Source organism: Procambarus clarkii, chromosome 86, assembly GCF_040958095.1.
Source record: "Procambarus clarkii isolate CNS0578487 chromosome 86, FALCON_Pclarkii_2.0, whole genome shotgun sequence".
Lineage (NCBI taxonomy): Eukaryota > Metazoa > Arthropoda > Malacostraca > Decapoda > Cambaridae > Procambarus > Procambarus clarkii.
This window is the reverse complement of record NC_091235.1, coordinates 14,528,171-14,546,736: the sequence shown is the minus strand read 5'-3', so window position 1 is coordinate 14,546,736 and position 18,566 is coordinate 14,528,171. Positions and strand designations below refer to the sequence as shown.

At 47.5% G+C, this 18,566-nt stretch overlaps 2 protein-coding genes and 1 non-coding gene across 3 annotated transcripts in view; 2 read left to right on the top strand and 1 right to left on the bottom strand.

Moving 5' to 3' along the window:
* LOC123768447 (uncharacterized) overlaps nucleotides 1-18,566 on the bottom strand; it is a 487,820-nt gene that overhangs the window by 311,885 nt on the left and 157,369 nt on the right. The window lies entirely within an intron of this gene.
* TRNAR-ACG (transfer RNA arginine (anticodon ACG)) lies at nucleotides 5,880-5,952 on the top strand. The gene has a single exon. It is a non-coding gene; the product is annotated as a tRNA-Arg (tRNA).
* The window catches only part of LOC123768495 (zinc finger protein 609), a 129,587-nt gene continuing 121,718 nt past the window's right edge, over nucleotides 10,698-18,566 (top strand). The window contains exon 1 of the mRNA XM_045759117.2: nucleotides 10,698-10,875. The gene's annotated coding sequence lies outside the window, so the exon portion shown is untranslated. The remainder of the gene's footprint in view (nucleotides 10,876-18,566) is intronic.

Genomic DNA, 18,566 nt, shown 5'->3' with positions numbered 1-18,566 from the left:
CCTGAGGCACATATTAATAGGATAACGACAGCAGCGTACTCTACACTGGCAAAAGTTAGAACATCATTCAGAAACCTAAGTAAGGAGGCATTTAGGGCGCTTTACACTGCCTACGTAAGGCCAGTCTTAGAGTATGCCGCCTCATCATGGAGTCCCCATCTGAAGAAGCATATAATGAAACTGGAAAAGGTTCAGAGGTTTGCAACGAGACTCGTCCCAGAGCTACGAGGGATGGGGTATGAAGAGCGCCTGAGGGAACTGTGCCTTACGACACTAGAAAGAAGAAGGGAGAGGGGGGACATGATAGGAACGTATAAGATACTCAGAGGAATTGACAGAGTGGACATAGACGAAATGTTCACACGGAATAGTAACAGAACGAGAGGACATGGATGGAAGCTTGAAACTCAGATGAGTCACAGAGATGTAAGGAAGTTTTCTTTTAGCGTGAGAGTAGTGGGGAAATGGAATGCACTTCAGGAACAGGTTGTGGAAGCAAATACTATTCATAATTTTAAAACCAGGTATGATAGGGAAATGGGACAGGAGTCATTGCTGTAAACAACCGATGCTCGAAAGGCGGGATCCAAGAGTCAATGCTCGATCCTGCAAGCACATATAGGTGAGTACATATAGGTGAGTACACACACACACACATGTGTGCCCCCACCTGAAGAAACACATAAAGAAACTGGAGAAGGTTCAGAGGTTTGCGACGAGGCTTGTCCCAGAGCTACGAGGGATGGGATATGAAGAGCGGCTGAAGGAACTGAACCTTACGACACTAGAGAAAAGAAGGGAGAGAGGAGATATGATAGGGACATATAAAATACTCAGGGGAATTGACAAAGTGGAAATAGATGAAATGTTCACACGTAATAATAACAGAACGAGGGGACATGGGTGGAAACTGGAAACTCAGATGAGTCACAGAGATGTTAGGAAGTTTTCTTTTAGCGTGAGAGTAGTAGAAAAATGGAATGCACTTGGGTAACAGGTTGTGGAAGCAAATACTATTCATACTTTTAAAACTAGGTATGATAGGGAAATGGGACAGGAGTCATTGCTGTAAACAACCGATAGCTAGAAAGGCGGGATCCAAGAGTCAATGCTCGATCCTGCAAGCACATATAGGTGAGTACATATAGGTGAGTACACACACACACACACACACACACACACATGAGGTGGGGGCCTCGTAGCCTGGTGGATAGCGCGCAGGACTCGTAATTCTGTGGCGCGGGTTCGATTCCCGCACGAATCGAAACAAATGGGCAATGTTTCTTTCACCCTGAATGCCCCTGTTACCTAGCAGTAAATAGGTACCTGGGAGTTAGTCAGCTGTCACGGGCTGCTTCCTGGTGTGTGTGTGTGTGTGTGTGTGTGGTATGAAAAAAAGGTAGTTAGTAAACAGTTGATTGACAGTTGAGAGGCGGGCCGAAAGAGCAAAGCTCAACTCCCGCAAACACAACTAGGTGGATACACACACACACACTTTAACACTTTTGGCCTAACGACTTTTGTTAGGCCAAAGCTAGAATATACAGCGGTTGTGTGGTGCCTCTATCTTAAGAAGCACATCAACAAACTGGAAAAGGTGCAAAGACGTGCTACTAAGTGGCTCCCAGAACTGTAGGTTGTGAAGACCTCCTGGAATCTCTTGTTGAGTTCTTCACACACCTCCTTATCATTCTCTGTGTATCTGTTATCCTCTTTTTTTAGTTTCATCACTTGTTCTTTCACTGCTGTTTTCCTCCTGATGTGGCTGTGGAGCAGTTTTGATTGGTTCTTCGCTTTACTTGCAATATAAGTTTCATACTGTCTCTCTGCTTCTCTCCTCACTCTGATGTACTCATTCCTGGCCCTCTGGAATCTCTCCCTGCTCTCTGGTGTTCTATTGTTCCTGTAGTTTATCCATTTTCTTTTACTCAATTGCTTTGCTACCTTACATTCCTGATATAACCATGGATTCTACTGTCATCAATTTTCTCCTTTTGGGAGAAAAATGCAGTTTCCTGGCACTTCTGGGTGACATAGTCCATCATATCCTGTACAGTCTTTTCTCTGAGTTCTGTTTCCTATGGTATTCCCATTAGGAAATTCCTCATTTCGTCATATTTTCCTCTTCGGTAAGCCAGCCTATTCTTTTCCGATCCCTTCCTTGGATAGGTTATCCCTACCTCCACCAGATACTCAAATGTCAGTAAGATGTGGTCACTCATTCCCACGGGGGCTTCGAACTTGACACTTCCCTTATGTCTAACTCATTCAAGGTGAATATCAGGTCGAGTCTAGCTAGTTCGTCATTGCCTCTCATTCTTGTGGGTTCCCTGACATGTTGGCTCCTGTATGCTCTAGAGGGATCGACAGCTGCTTACATGTCCAGTCCTTTTATTATGCACCCCATACCCATCCCGTGGGCGGTGGTGTAAAGGGTTACAGAGGCACATAATGGGTTCATGAACTGAACCCTCTAGTCCGTTTAGCTAAGCAAATAACAATCTTTTGCCGCTAGTTACACACTTATTAATGTTATATATACATGTACACATACTCATACATACATGTACATATATATACATATACATATATACATACACGTAAATATTTAATCACCTTCTTTCCCCCTCTTGGAGAGATGGGGGGGATGGGGGTATAAGAGGGGTAGGCAAGGGTGAGGAAAACAGATGATTAATGGTAATGTTGGATGACCCAATTAGGGGGTCATACGTGTCTGAAATATAATGACCATATGATCTGAGACATGGTCAAATAATTCCTGTCCTCGGAACTACGGTTCATGGTTACCATGTGTGCAATGGTGCAAGAACTGTGCAATATAAGCATTTATGACACCCTCCTCCTCCTCCTCCTCCTCCTCCTCTTCCTCCTCCTTGAGAGGAACTTTATAATCCTTAAGATGCTCTCTCTCCTTCCTCTACTACTACTACCACAGACAGACAGACAGGCGTTGTGTTGCCACACAAGGCGGGGGTGCAGCAGTCAGTGACAGTTGGTAACTGTTGTGCTCACTTGTGTAAGAAAACAGCTGACAGCCGCTAGGGACTGTCAGCCACCAACAGCCAGCCACAGTGTGTGTGTGTCGTGGGGGATGTGTGTCGTGGGGGATGTGTGTCGTGGGGATGTGTGTCGTGGGGGATGTGTATCGTGGGGGATGTGTGTCGTGGGGGATGGTTCCATAATTAAGAAGCTTGTCTCAGGACCTATGAGTCATGATTGGGGTAGGTCACGTGACCGGGAGGGTGACGGAGGTGGTTGGGTTTGACTATAGTGAGTGATAGTAGGTAGTTATCTATTAATATTTACCTATCAGTGACACCCTGAATATGGTACCAGGATTTCATACATTTATTTGACTGATGTCCATTTCTAGCTTCCATTCTTGTCTTCATATCTTACTTTCTCTCACTTTAAATATCCTGTCCTTGATCACCAGGTCAATTCTCCTTAGTATTTTGTATGTTGTGACCATGTCCCCACTGTTTCTTCTCTCGTTTAAGGATTTGAGGACTATATTTCCTTTAAGCTATCCTTATAGCTTAGTCCCCTTAGCTCTGGCAATAATCTCATTGCAGACCTTTGTACTTTTTTAAAGTTTGATTGTTTCATAAGGTGTGGGATTCCAGGCCGGTGCGGCATATACCAGTAATGGTCTAACAAAGACTACGTGCATTGTCTTGCACGAGTCCTGGTTTAGGTCTCTAAATTACGTTCTAATGTTTGCCAGCGTCGCATATGCTGCTGATGTTACAATGTCTATGTGTGTCTCTGGAAATAGTGTTGGAATTAGTGTATCCACTCCCATTACGTGTGTGTGTGTGTGTACTCACCTAGTTGTGCTTGCGGGGGTTGAGCTCTGGCTCTTTGGTCCCGCTTCTCAACTGTCAATCAACTAATGTACAGATTTTTTAGCCTACTGGGTTCTATCATATCTTTATTTGAAACTGTGTATGGAGTCAGCCTCCACCACATTACTGCCTAATGCATTCCATTTACTAACTACTCTGACACTGAAAAAGTTCGTTCTAACGTCCGTGTGCCTCATTTGGGTACTCAGCTTCCACCTGTGTCCCCTTGTTCGTGTACCACCCGTGTTAGATAATCCATCCTTGTCTACCCTGTCAATTCCCCTGAGAATCTTGTATGTGGTGATCATGGTGATCTGTACACCAGTTGATTGACAGTTGAGAGGCGGGGGACCAGAGAGCCAGAGCTCAACCCTCGCAAGCACCACTAGGTGAGTTCAAGGGTCACCTCACAAGGCGCCTCACCAGCCGTGTGGTGAGGAGCAGATCCCCGGATGTTGACGGTGTGAGGCACTGCTCTCCCCACCCACCCCCTACACCCCCCCTTCCTGGCCTGCCTCCCCCCCTGACCTGCCCCACACCGGCCCCCCTCTCTCTCTCTGTCTCTGTCTCTCTCTCTCTTTCTCTCTCTCTCTCTCTCTCTCTCTCTCTCTCTCTCTCTCTCTCTCTCTCTCTCTCTCTCTCTCTCTCTCTTTCTCTCTCTCTCTTTCTCTCTCTCTCTCTCTCTCTCTCTCTCTCTCTCTCTCTCTCTCTCTCTCTCTCTCTCTCTCTCTTTCTCTCTCTCTCTCTCTCTCTCTCTCTCTCTCTCTCTCTCTCCTCTCTCTCTCTCTCTCTCTCTCTCTCTCTCTCTCTCTCTCTCTCTCTCACTCTCTCTCTCTCTCTCTCTCTCTCTCCCCTCACCCAGTCTTTGATCCCTTTCCTCCCTCACTTCCCCTCACCCTTCCCCTCTCCCCACCACCATTACCCTTCCCCTCTCACCATCTTTTATACCACCCCTCGTTTCCCCTTCACCAGCTCTGGCCGCCCTCGTCCTCTCCCTTCTCTCTCTCTCTCTCTCTCTCACTCTCACAACTTACATTTCCCCTCTCCCTCAACATCCGTCTTGCTATTCATCAATTCTCTATTTTCCACTCCCTGGAAGTGAACTTTCTCTCTCTCTCTCTCCAGTTCCCTTGTTCTGAAGTCCTCTCTCTCTCCAGTTCCCTTGTTCTGAAGTCCTCTCTCTCTCTCTTTCTCTCGGCTCTCTCTCTCACCTCCCCTCTCACTCTCACCTCTCCCCCCCCCACGTCATTAAGGAAGGTCTTGCCTCAGGAAGATCTAAGGCTTTCGCTGCCTCACCCGCTTATTGCCACAATTACTGAGCGGAAATAACAGCTCCACTGGCAGCCCGCCATCACTGTCGGCGTTATCGTTATTTACACACTGACATAAACACTCTTGTGGTCAGCTTGAGCTTGAGCTTGAGCTTGAGCTTGAGCTTGAGCTTGAGCTTGCAGGCTGAGAGCTTTCCCTTCCCATGGTAAATCTTACCCACCAATTTTCCCTGAAAAACTATTCGCCAATCGCTTAATTAACAAGCTAACACCCGTGCAATTACAGCTGGCTGAACAAGGTCAAGGATTAGCGTCGTGACAATCCTTCCCTAGCCAGGACTCGAACCCGGGCAAGTGAGTTACCACTACGCCACCAGCGGTCTCTTAAAAACAGTTCCGTTTGGCTATTAAAAGCACCTGAAACCTTCTCCACCGAGGACAGACGTAAATACATTTAAGTATTTTAATTGTAACTGCATGACAAGGTCTGAGGAATGAAATATATCAAGAAAACTGTATTTTATTGTGAGTTACAGCGTGCATAGCTTAGTAGGCTCGCTAATGATCGTGTTGACCCAAATTGACCTGTTAAACTGTACTACAACAGAGAGAGAGAGAGAGAGAGAGAGAGAGAGAGAGAGAGAGAGAGAGAGAGAGAGAGAGAGAGAGAGAGAGAGAGAGAGAAAAGGGAATACAATATTCATTATATAAGGGTAAAGGGGCATCATATTGTACCACAGGCCTTGTGGCGCAACGGATAACGCGTCTGACTACGGATCAGAAGATTCCAGGTTCGAATCCTGGCAAGGTCGATGATGTTTCCTGTTTTTATTGGAGATAATTTACGTCCTTGTAAATACTGGCTCATACTGACCAGTCCAAGTGATGGTAGAATTATGTCCGGGCGCCTCCTTCTCTCTCTCTCTCTCCCTCCCACTCTCCCTCCCACTCTCCATCTTCTTACGTAGACTTAACAAACAGTCTTCAAGACCAAGGACTTTGTTTTCTTAATATCGTGATTGAGAGACAATTATCCCTCCTTCCCTCCTTCCCTCTTTCCCTCACTTCCTTCCCTCCTTCCCTCTTTCTGTCACTCCCTTCCCTCCTTCCCTCCTTCCCTCACTTCCTTCCCTCCTTCCCTCTTTCTGTCACTCCCTTCCCTCCTTCCGTCCCTTCTCCTTCTGTCTCTTCTCCCTTTCCGACGGGGTGGGAAGGTATTTGTGGTACGGTCAGTGACGGAAATTTCTTTCCCTTCCCAGCTTTCATGTGCTCTCCACCCCCTCCCTTGACCTCCCCCCTCTTCCTTCCCCTCCCACCTACACTCCCCCTCCTTCCTCTCATGCCTCTCCCTTCCTTCCCTCCGCCTTTTTTGTGTATGTAAATGTTTCCCTCCTCTTTGGGTTCCTGCCGCTTGCTGCCTCTGTGTACACCTCTCTCTCTCTCTCTCTCTCTCTCTCTCTGTCTCTGTCTCTGTCTCTCTCTCTCTCTCTCTCTCTCTCTCTCTCTCTCTCTCTCTCTGTCTCTGTCTCTGTCTCTGTCTCTGTCTCTGTCTCTGTCTCTCTCTCTCTCTCTCTCTCTCTCTCTGTCTCTGTCTCTGTCTCTGTCTCTGTCTCTCTCTCTCTCTCTCTCTCTCTCTCTCTCTCTCTCTCTCTCTCTGTCTCTGTCTCTGTCTCTGTCTCTGTCTCTCTCTCTCTCTCTCTCTCTCTCTCTCTCTCTCTCTGTCTCTGTCTCTGTCTCTGTCTCTGTCTCTCTCTCTCTCTGTCTCTCTCTCTCTCTGTCTCTCTCTCTCTCTCTCTCTCTCTCTCTCTCTCTCTCTCTCTCTCTCTCTCTCTCTCTCTCTCTGTCTCTCTCTCTCTGTCTCTCTCTCTCTCTGTCTCTCTCTCTCTGTCTCTCTCTCTCTCTGTCTCTCTCTCTCTCCTCTCTCTCTCTCTCTCTCTCTCTCTCTCTCTCTCTCTCTCTCTCTCTCTCTCTCTCTCTCTCTGTCTCTCTCTCTCTCTCTCTCTCTCTCTCTCTCTCTGTCTCTCTCTCTCTCTGTCTCTCTCTCTCTCTCTCTCTGTCTCTCTCTCTCTCTCTCTCTCTCTGTCTCTCTCTCTCTCTGTCTCTCTCTCTCTCTCTCTCTCTCTCTCTCTCTCTCTGTCTCTCTCTCTCTCTCTCTCTCTCTCTCTCTCTCTCTCTCTCTCTCTCTCTCTCTCTCTCTCTCTCTCTGTCTCTCTCTCTCTCTCTCTCTCTCTCTCTCTCTCTCTCTCTCTCTCTCTCTCTCTCTCTCTCTCTTTCTCTTTCTCTCTCTCTCTCTTTCTCTTTCTCTCTCTCTCATCTGGGAGATACCATCTGAGAGGTTACATCCTGCAAGAGTCAAAGAAAAAGTTTTAGGGGTTGATATCACAACGAACCTGTCTCCAGAGGCCCACATCTAAAGGATATATTGCCATCATAAGAACTTCATTTAGAAACGTGTGTAATGAATTGTTCAACCCCCGCAAGCACAACTAGGTGAGTACATCCTCTCCCTTCCGAATTTCTATCATTCACTTTATATATCATATTTTTTTCTTCGAGACAAAACTCTCCCACCAAATGCTCAGGCGCTCTCTCCTCTCCCACACTCTCCCTCAGGCCCTCTCTCCTCTCCCACACTCTCCCTCAGGCACTCTCTCCTCTCCCACACTCTCTCCTCTCCCTGGGTGATGGGTCCTAGACGGGGTCTCGCCGGCAGGGTTGGCACCACTGCTTCCAAGGAAATGAGAGAGAAATCCTGGCAGAAAATATATTTAGTGAAGGCAGTAGTTATGAGGAGCGTGGTGGTGGGGTGAGGGAGGGATGGTGAGGGAGGGAGGGATGGTGAGGGAGGGAGGGAGAGGAAGGGAGAGATGTTAAGGAAGTAAGGGGTGAGAATGGACACAATGAGGGAAGAGAGAAGTGAGTATATACTTTAGTTGTCTCCTGTGTCAGGAGCGAGGGATGGCTGTAGTGGTGCTTCAGGGTGAGGGCACTCTCGGGGGGGGGGGGGGGGGGGGGTGTCCGGGGTGACATGGGGGGGGGGGGGGGGGCAAGATAAAGTTGTTCCGACAACATGCCAGGAGCCATGAGTGCCCACTCACCAGTATGAGTGAGTGGTGGTGGTTGCACCAACAACGCCTCACAATATACATTGGTTGTCTAGTATAGAGAACTAGAGGAGGTTACCCAGCCTCATTCTTCTCAAAATAATAAAACGCCAACAAAATGTCACCAACTACCCATCTCCCCGCCTTGCACAGATGGTCGAGGTTCCCCACCCAGTGTCTGGTCTCCAGCCTCACATGGGCACTATTTTAAAGATATCGATATGTATACTATATTTTCACTAGTCCTCGGGTTTGTTTCTCTTTCTCTCTATATTGTTATGATTCCTGGTCAGTACATAATATCTCCTTCTTCTGGTGTTGGAGTTATTTCCCATTCTTGAATGCTTTGGACTGACACAAGAGGTATGTGGTGTGACGTACACGATAAAATGGAGGTTAAATGGAGATATTAGGTTTCACGTATTTATGGTGCTAGCACATAATGCTGAGTTTGGGGGAAAATGGCGATAGTGGAAGGTGTTCCGTCTCAGTTTTCAAGGGGAGAATTCTGCTGGCAGCGGCTAAGAAGAAGCCGCGAATAGTAACAGTGAGAAGGGAAGCCGCAGAATAGGGACATAATAAGAACAGCATCTATATTTGACAAATGGTATTTTCCTAACTCAAGCAATGTCGAGTTCATTATTCTACACATATTTCTAATAATTCTTACATGTCCACATTCTCTCAGGTAGTGGTCAAGGCGGTGTCCTTCACTCTCATCACAGATTCTGCAACTCCGCTGCTCAACTGTTGTTTCCGTTCCGAATCTCCATGGATATTTGTATCCAAGATGGATTCTTGCTATTACTAATTCTCTCCCGCGGCCACCTCCTCTTCGTCCATAATGATTGGGATTGCCAGCTGCAGCCATATTGTACCATCGTACAAAATATTTGTGAGGGTTGAGGTACCTTAAGCTGTAGTAGGCCAGCTTCGACCCGCTCCTAATGCGACAGACAGTGGCAATGTTCCAGATGTCTACGATACCTTAATGGAGGGACCCCTTCCATCGGAGAGTCAGGAAATGACTGTAATGACGGGTTTAGACTTCGATAAGTTCCGGACGCCGCATGCATGCATAATTTCAACATCGCAAGCCAGGAGGGCAGGTACCGGTTTTGTCCTCAAATCCCCTACTGCTACCCTGGCCACCACCCCCACCCTGGCCACCTCCATCACCCTGGCCACCTCCATCACCCTGGCCATCTCCATCACCCTGGCCACCTCCATCACCCTGGCCACCTCCACCACCTTGGCCACCTCCACCACCCTAGCCACCACCACCACCACCACCCTGGCCACCACCACCCTGGCCACCACCACCACCCTGGCCACCACCACCACCCTGGCCACCACCACCCTGGCCACCACCAATAACATCAGCATCACAGCCACTAATGCTGGTGTTCGTTATTGATCATTTGCTCATTAGCGCCTCCACCGGCTCCTTCCAGGCTCTCTCCCCCCACCCCCCCCCATCACCCCCTCCCTCCCCCCCCCCTCCCCGGGGGCAGGGTGAGGGTTACGCCCGTCTTAGTGAGTAATGGGATTATTGTGTTAATAACAGAGTCGTTAAGAGACCTCCACAGCTCAAGTGGCGCTCTTTGTCCCCCTCGTGCTCACTGCACCGATGAGCCCCGTCCCTCCTGGCCTGCCTTGGTCGCCCACCAGCGGGCTCCAGCTCTACAGCCCCGCCTCTGCTTGCTGGGTGTACACTTCATGACCCTCTAGGGGCCCGTTATCATGATTGTTTACCTGTAGCTGCATGCAAGTGTTTTGTTGCACACCTGTTCCTCTTTTGTCTCTTGCGCACCTGTGCTTCCTCCTCTGCCTCTCATCTCATTATCTTGCTTTATCTCGTGGGTATCTCTTACGTTGTGATCATATTACCTCTCCTCCTTCCTTTGGGTGAATGTGTACTCACCTGAATGTTCTTGCATTGTTAAGTGTTATTATTTGAGCCATTCCTTGACAGCTGTCATTTGTCTGAAGAATTAACTCGGTCTCTGGCTGAGACGAGCATAAAGAAACACAAGGCTTCAAATCCTGTACTCTTGACGCGCCAACATCCAATCTTCCCACTGCACAAAGCTACGACACTTTCTTCCATGTTGAGTTACAATTATGAGATGTTGAGCAGTGACAATCAATCTTATTAATTATGCGTCATGTGCAAGCATTAGTATGAACTTTACACACAGAAATCACAATTGCGTGATTGTTACAAGAAGTTTCTTTTACCGTGTTATTGCGTCGCATCAGAGTATAAGTAGTGGTACTTAAGAGTAATGCTTTCCAACTAAATGTTACAGGGGGAACGACTTTAACAACCATGCAGGTTGTTAACGACCCACACGGCGTGGTTCGTCCGGTGGCGGGAATTCTGTTGGCCAATCAGAATCACCGGGCGAGGCAATGAGTACAGGTCAGAACCTGGACAGGACAGTACTCTACACTCCTCCACCCCTGTCGACCTGGCCTAGTTGTGTGACCAGCCGTAGGGCGGAATTGTGACGAGGTGATCCACAGTCTTCTGAGATACGACCCGTGGAAGATGGTGAGTGTCAACGCCGTGGGGAGTGTTAGAAATCTACCGTCGACATCAGGATGATAATATTGAGCCACGAGAAGGTAAGAAAGTTCTACAGACGATTGTGTTAGCTGTATGTATATACCGTCTTGTCAGTGTAGTTGGCTGAGGGTCTCAAGAAGTGTCTTGCTATTACGTAGTGGATACAGGCAAGAGGAGTAAAAGGGTTCGGAAGAGAACAGTTATCACTACTGAGTAACGCTGCTGTTATTGTACTTTATATATATATATCTCTAATGTACAGTGTCCAGTAATTTGTATATATAACTAGACATATAAGATACCCACGTTTCTTGGGTAATATAGCAACCCGTCCTCTTAAAAACGTCACTTTTCGCTCATATGCGCGGCACTATGGCCAAATTTGGACGTAATTTGAAATGAAATAGACTCACAAAAGTGACGTTCTGTTCCGTTTTCTATTTGAGTCGTCCGGTGTACGCGCAGAGATTATAAGAGAACACTTTAAATTAACGTTTTTCATAAAGTTTTGAAAATTTATGAGAATTTCCTGCCCACCTAACCTATCAGAGGACCCTTAACTTACTGTTGTTGAAAAAAAAATCCCAAATTTATTTTCTTTTTTTTCATTTTCAAATTGCGTCCAAATTCGGGCAAACGGCCAAAAGCGACGTTCTTTTTAAGAAGACAATATAGATAAATATCCATGATAAAATTTTACCTATATTTTATTTTGTCTTTAGTCAGGGCTGAGTTATGTCAGTGTGTCGCACCTGACAACAAGTCTGACTGAGGACGACGACACCTGACTAAGTTGAATAATACCAGATTTATCTCTAAACTATAGTTATCACAGTAATTATACACTAGACAAGAATAAATTAAATGTGTTGGGCTATGTAATCGACAGTTCGATCTCAACAGTGATGCATCTTTTGATGCATCCACAAGAGCCGTGACAAGGATTCGAACCTGCGTACGAAGCTCAGCCGATTAAGGCAGCGTCTGGGATGTTATCAGACGAAAGTTCGAATCCTCATCACGGCCCTTGTGGATTTGTTCATTAGTATCTATGCTTTAGCTTGCTGATAGAAGTCATTAGCATTCACCATGAATAGTCTCGACCGGACCACCAGACACCGGGTTGCAGAGGCGTTGATTTCTCTAACCAATAACAAACGGCTATACTGACCCTTGTGCTACTCTGGGGGTCATGACTTTCCCCTTGCCACGTTAACCCTTAAGCTGCGCACATCGTATATATACGATTGAAGGCGCCGCGCACGATTTAAGGACTACTCTGCAGGAGTAGGGCAGTCTTGGGAGACAATCCTTGCCTAGGGATGACCCATTATGCTGGTCTCTACCAGATGGGGGGGGGGGGGGGAGGTTGCAGGTGGGGTAATTATGATCGTTTGCCTGTCGCTAGTCTTGGCTTACAACTCTCCTCTCGCATTCCGAGGAGCTGTGGACTCGGTATCGCATTTATTTGACGCGTAAACTTAAGGGGGCCTGACAGCTGAGTGGATAATGCTCAGGAATAGTAGTCCTGAGGTTCCGGGTTCGATCCCCGGTGGAGGCGGAGACAAATGGGCAAAATTTTTTTTCACCTTGATGCCCCCATTACTTAGCAGTAAATAGGTACCTGGGAGTTAGACAGCTGCTACGGGCAGCTTCCTAGGGATGTGTAACAAAGGCCTGATCGAGGACCGGGCTGTCACTCGAGTCACAGCCTTCCTCTCTAGCACACACGCACCTATAAGACAGCGCCCGCAGCTATTTCTTCCCAACACCTCAACTTGTCACTTCTGGTTTAGTTTCACTGGAGAAGTGTGTGTGTGTGTGTGTGTGTGTGTGTGTGTGTGTGTGTGTGTGTGTGTGTGTGTGTGTGTGTGTGTGTGTGTGTGTATTCACCTAGTTGTGTTTGCGGGGGTTGAGCTTTGCTCTTTCGGCCTGCCTCTCAACTGTCAACCAACTGTTTACTAACTACATTTTTCTTTCCCACACCACCCACACACACCCCCAGGAAGCAGCCCGTGACAGTTGACTAGCTCCCAGGTACCTATTTACTGCTAGGTAACAGGGGCAATCAGGGTGAAAGAAACTTTGTCCATTTGTTGCTGCCTGGTGTGGGAATCGAACCCGCGCCGCAGAATTAAGAGTCCTGTGCGCTATCCACCAGGCTACCAGGCCCCAACACTCTGTGTGTGTGTGTGTGTGTGTGTGTGTGTGTGTGTACTCGCCTAGCTGAACTGGTAGGGTTGAACATCTGCTCCTAAGCCCCGCCTTTCTTCCTCCAGGTAGTGATGTTCCGTTCCCCAAGTCTTTCTTCATAGCTCAGACCCTTTAGCTCAGGGACGAGCCTTTCTGTATAGTCTTGTTCCTGCCCTAGTTTTGTTGTGCTTCTTGATGTAAGGGGTTCCATGCTGGGGCAGCGTACTCGATGATCCGTCTCTCTAAGGATGTGTGCAGCGCTCGGGAGGGTTCCTTGTCCGAGCTCTTGAAGAATAACCGGACGCTGGCCGGAATGGCTTATACCACAGGCGGCCAAACCTGCTTGCTGTCTGAGCCACATGTATTAACATAGTCGTATTCACCTAGTTGTGCTTGCAGGGGTTGCGCTCTGCTCTTTCGGCCCGCCTCTCGACTGTCAACTGTTTCTACTACTATTTTTATCCCCATATCCCACACACACATACCCCAGGAAGCAGCCCGTGGCCACTGACTAACTCCCAGGTACCTATTTACTGCTAGGTAACAGGGGCATAGAGTGCAAGAAACTCTACCCATCGTTTCTCGCTGGCGCCCGGGATCGAACCCGGGACCACAGGATCGCGTGACCAGCGTGCTGTCCACTCGGCCGGCGGGCTCCTAGCTCACACACCTCCCTAGGTGTGTGTGACCCGAGGGGCATGACCAACATGTACACTTACATGTCTTTTCCTACACATTTTGTTAAAATACATACAAATTAAAAAATATATATTAAATGCAATAATATTTATTAATGCAAGCAGTATTGAAAATGTTGCAACACTCACCACTTTATTGAGTGGATCATCAGCATTTATTAAGGCTCTGTTGAGCGGCTTCACTAAAAGTTGTTTACTTCAATACCACTATGTCCAACATCATATATATATGCTGGTTAGCGTTGTAAATGTGTGGCCACGTCTGTGGTAGAAAATAATAATAAAATATCTTCCTTCACATTTTACATCAGAGGAAACATAGTTAACAAATAGTCTTGCATGTCTGTTCATTCATCAAGTGATAAGATCGATGCAACAAATTTTTTTTTAAATCATTTTGTTTGCAACATGAGTCGTGATCTGAGAGGTACGCAGCCCCCCTAGTGTGGCGTGAAGCCGTCTGTGTGTCACTCTCTTGTGTGCTAGTATATATTCCCCCCCCCCCCCCCCCCCCGAGGGTCGAGTTTATTGGGCAGCGCCAATCATCCTGCGAGTGGACACACCGCCATAGCAGCATGTACAACACTCCCCAAAAGGAAGTGTTGTACTCCCCTTCTAATGTCTCTCAGGTGTTCACACTCGGGTAGTGGTCAAGGCGGTGTCCGTCACTCTCATCACGGATTCTGCAACTTCTCTGCTCAACTGTTGTATCCATTCCTTATCTCCATGGATATTTGTATCCAAGACGGATTCTCGCTATTACTGACTCTCTCCCGCGGCCACCTCCTCTTCCTCCATAATGATTGGGATTGCCAGCTGCAATTCACAGTTGGAATTGTGAATCACTGTGGTTCACAGTGACGTTTGTAGTTACTGAACAAATCCACAAGGGCCGTGACGAGGATTCGAACCTACGTCTGAGAGTATCCCGTGTTTTGTAGTTACTGTTTGTGGTGACTGTGTGGCACTGTGCCAGACGCGGTATACAGGTTTACCTTCGTTAACTGTGAAGGTAAACTCTCACTCTGGCTCAAAATGTTTTTCATCTTCATATTTTCGTTTCTTAAAATTTGTTGAAGTCATCTTACTTCACAAAGTTTTCAGAGACAATTTAAATAAGATTTATATATATATGACGTGTACCAGCCAGGCCTGCAGAAGTCAACGTCCGCGCTTATGTTACCAGGAGAATTACGGGCTCACCATAGCCCGTGCTGCTTGGAACTGCTTGTTCAAAGTAGTGAATTTTTAACTACAACAACATACCAGGAGAACCACCTTCCCTAGGCACTGGAACTCTTTATATAGCCTGATTTAGGTTTTTAAATGTTCTTATACTTTCCAGTATTGTGCTCTCTTAATCCTCCTTGCCCATCTTCATCACATTACACTTGTTGCGAATGAATTCCAGCAACCATGTGTTCGACGACTCTTGGCGATGGTCAAGGTCCTTGTTCGAGGGAGAGTGAGAGCACTACCCATCCACCAGACTAGCCACAGTTGACCAGGTGGAGAGGGCTCGGGGGGGGGGGGGGTGAATAGTAAGGTAAGGGGAGGTGAGGGGGGTAGGCCGCCCCAGGGGGGGGGGGGTCCCACACCCTCTGACATATATATACTGGAGGACCTCAGGCAATAACACTGGCTGACACCAGCTTTGGTACGCAGCGGCTTCTGGAGGGGTTGAGGGAGGGGGGTTATTGGTGGTATGGGGGAGGGGGGAGGGGGGCTTGATGGGATGAGTGGGGCAGGACGGAAGGGGGGGTGATGGAATGGCAGGGAAGGGGGGGGGAGGTGGTGATCTGGGAAGCGATGGCCTCATTAACAGCTGGCTCCAGGCAAGCCGGATGTAAGCCCATTCATATGGCCGGGATTAATGATAGGCTGCCTCAGGCTGCAGGGATTGATGGAGGGAGGGAGGGAGGGAGGGAGGGAGAGAAGAGAGGGAGGATAGGAGAGAGCGGGACGGAGGGTGTGACAGAGAGGCTGTTGGAGAACATTTAACTGAACTATTCCGTTGGTTCTTATGTTGATCAGCTTGTTATAAGTGATGACTTTGATATATGTCTGGAGATAAGGTGACTGTCACCCCCTGGAAGCTCTGGGACGTGTGTCGGAGTTACCTAGCCCTCCAGGATGACTTTGGGTGCTTTCTAACTATCCAGGATCACTGTGGGAGCTTTCTAACTATCCAGGATCACTGTGGGAGCTTTCTAACTATCCAGGATCACTGTGGGAGCTTTCTAACTATCCAGGATCACTGTGGGAGCTTTCTAACTATCCATGATCACTGTGGGAGCTTTCTAACTATCCAGGATCACTGTGGGAGCTTCCGACTATCCGTCTCTCGCCTTTATAGGGTAGAGTTTGAGAGGGGGATGGAGGGAGTGGGGGAGGGGGCTGCAACGATAGCCAAGAGCCCATGTTAAACTGAACATTGGGCACACAGAGCGAGTTGTAAAAGCCAATTATAAACGTACACCATTTATGGGTCGAAGTTTTATATTGCGGGTGTTTGGAAGCTTGGGTTGCTGACCCCTCTCTCTCTCTCTCTCTCTCTCTCTCTCCCTCCCTCTCTCTCTCTCCCTCCCTCTTTTTCTCTCTCTCCCACACTCTACCTTACCAAGAGCAGTGTGGGGTGAGAGGTGTGTGTGTGGTGGTGGGCGCCGCCACACGGGGTGGCAGCTGGATGATGGAGACACTCTTATAACGGATCACCTCTATGTAATTTGTCACTCTAATACCTCTCTTCCCTTCCCCTCTTGTGCACACTACTCTTATCCCCCTTCCCTCACACACACACACACACACACACACACACACACACACACACACACACACTACTTTAGTGCCCTTCCTACACACACACACACACACTACTTTAGTGCCCTTCCTACACACACACACACACACTCTACTCTGTGTGTGTGTGTGTGTGTGTGTGTGAGAGAGGAATACACAAATACTGTACTTCTATTTGTTGTTCTTGGAGGTCAATTCTCTGGTGGTGTAAAGTCTTGCATAAACAGAGTTTCACTGTCCGCAGCATCCTCTCTGGGAACACCTCCCTTCCCCTTGTAATGGTACCCTGGGTGATATAGGTTAGCACTGTCTTTGTCTTAAGTGTGGACGGCGGGGTGTTCCCAGATCTACCTCAACCATGTCTCACCAAGTTGGACTCGTTGTCGGAAATAATCAACTTGGGATTTATCTGCAGTAAACCCGCGGAACACCTGGTGCAAGACTGCGCTCATATCAGGAGTCACTTCCAGGTGATTTCCTCGAGTTGTGGCGCAGGTAAACAGGCAGATGTACGCCTTATTAGGAATCTTAGCCTTGGTGCGAATCATGGTAATGGCACCTGTACTCGTCTAATTGTGCTTGCGGGGGTTGAGCTCTGGCTCTTTGGTCCCACCTGTGAGTCCCGTACCTGTGGTTTGAGAGGGACGAAGGTGCAGGAGTTCCCTCAGGAGTGGTGGAGGTCCTGGGCCAGGAGACGCACACACTTGAGCATTGTACCTCCCACAGGCAACATATTTTAATAATAGATGTAACAGTGTGACGTCCTTGTGGAAGTCAGTCCTGCTGTCTTGGTGAGAGTACGAGGTACTCATCATGAAGTACTCAGTGGTGTCGTCTGTGAATTACAAGCACTCTGCTTATCCAGTCACTCTGGGGGAGGAGCCAAGAGTTCTTCACATAAATGTCAACCTCTGTGTGCTCTAGTCTTCCCTTCCCATCACAGTACGTTGTTTGTTGCTGTTTGTGTCTAGCCAAAGACTTAAGTCTTAGATGATGTTTGGCGGGAGATTCTCATAATCGTCTCCGTATGTTTGAATTTGTGCTTGTTTGATCCAGTATTTAAATGCCCCGGAAACTTGTTTGATATCTACTTTAAGAAGAAACACAAACACATTTTGGGAGACTAAGTAGTTGTGTTAATGTAGAGTGGCGAGGACAGTCAGTTACTGGAGTAGAGTGGGTCCTGGGGCTTCACTGGGAGCCGTGACATTGGTCACAATAACTTGTTGCTTTTGTTCAGGCTACTGGTCACTGACTAGCCGCTGGGGCCCATGGAACAACATCTCGGGTTTAGTTAACTGCTTCATCAGTCCTCTTGATAGTCAGCTGGGGTCTCCCTTCCTTGAAACATACAATAATGTGTATTCAGCTGACATCTCTGATTTCTTTAACGCGATTGGTTGCATAAGGCTTATTACTGTTGTTCCGCACTCACTGAAGCGCCGCTTCACTACCTGGCCACACCACTGTTGTAGGTGAATGTTTGTCAGTGTTTGGTTCAGATAAGAAGCTAGCCACACTCCTAAGAGTTAAGCTGAGAGTTCAAGTAGTGGCAAGGATCCTTTCTTCACCGGTGCCATTCTTGCCTTTGAATTAAGTAGATTTACTTGTTTGTTAGATATCAAGTAAACTACCATCCCATAAGCTCTTCCATAGCCATCATAGAACACAGAACGTGTAGACTAATTGGTCATTATTTATTACTTTATGAACGGTCCGTCTAATCACTCAGAGCTACCTTAATTTACTCAAAGCTACCTAAAGCTTCCTAGCATTACGTAAATAATGAAGAAATATGATATATTTACTCACAATATTGTCGGTGATGAACAAAAAACATATTTCCATTCTAAAATAATATAAATTTATAACGAAATTAGACGAAACTAAGTGGCATGAGAGGCCACAGGAAGTCGACGATCCAAGCGACAATGTTGTGGAGCGACTTATCTAAGATATATGTGGTCGCCTGGAGAGTGTTTGCTGGCACGTCAGCCTCCTGTACACAGTGATCCAGTCGTTGCACTTCTCTGCTCAAATTGTCGCAAATTCAATTAGTG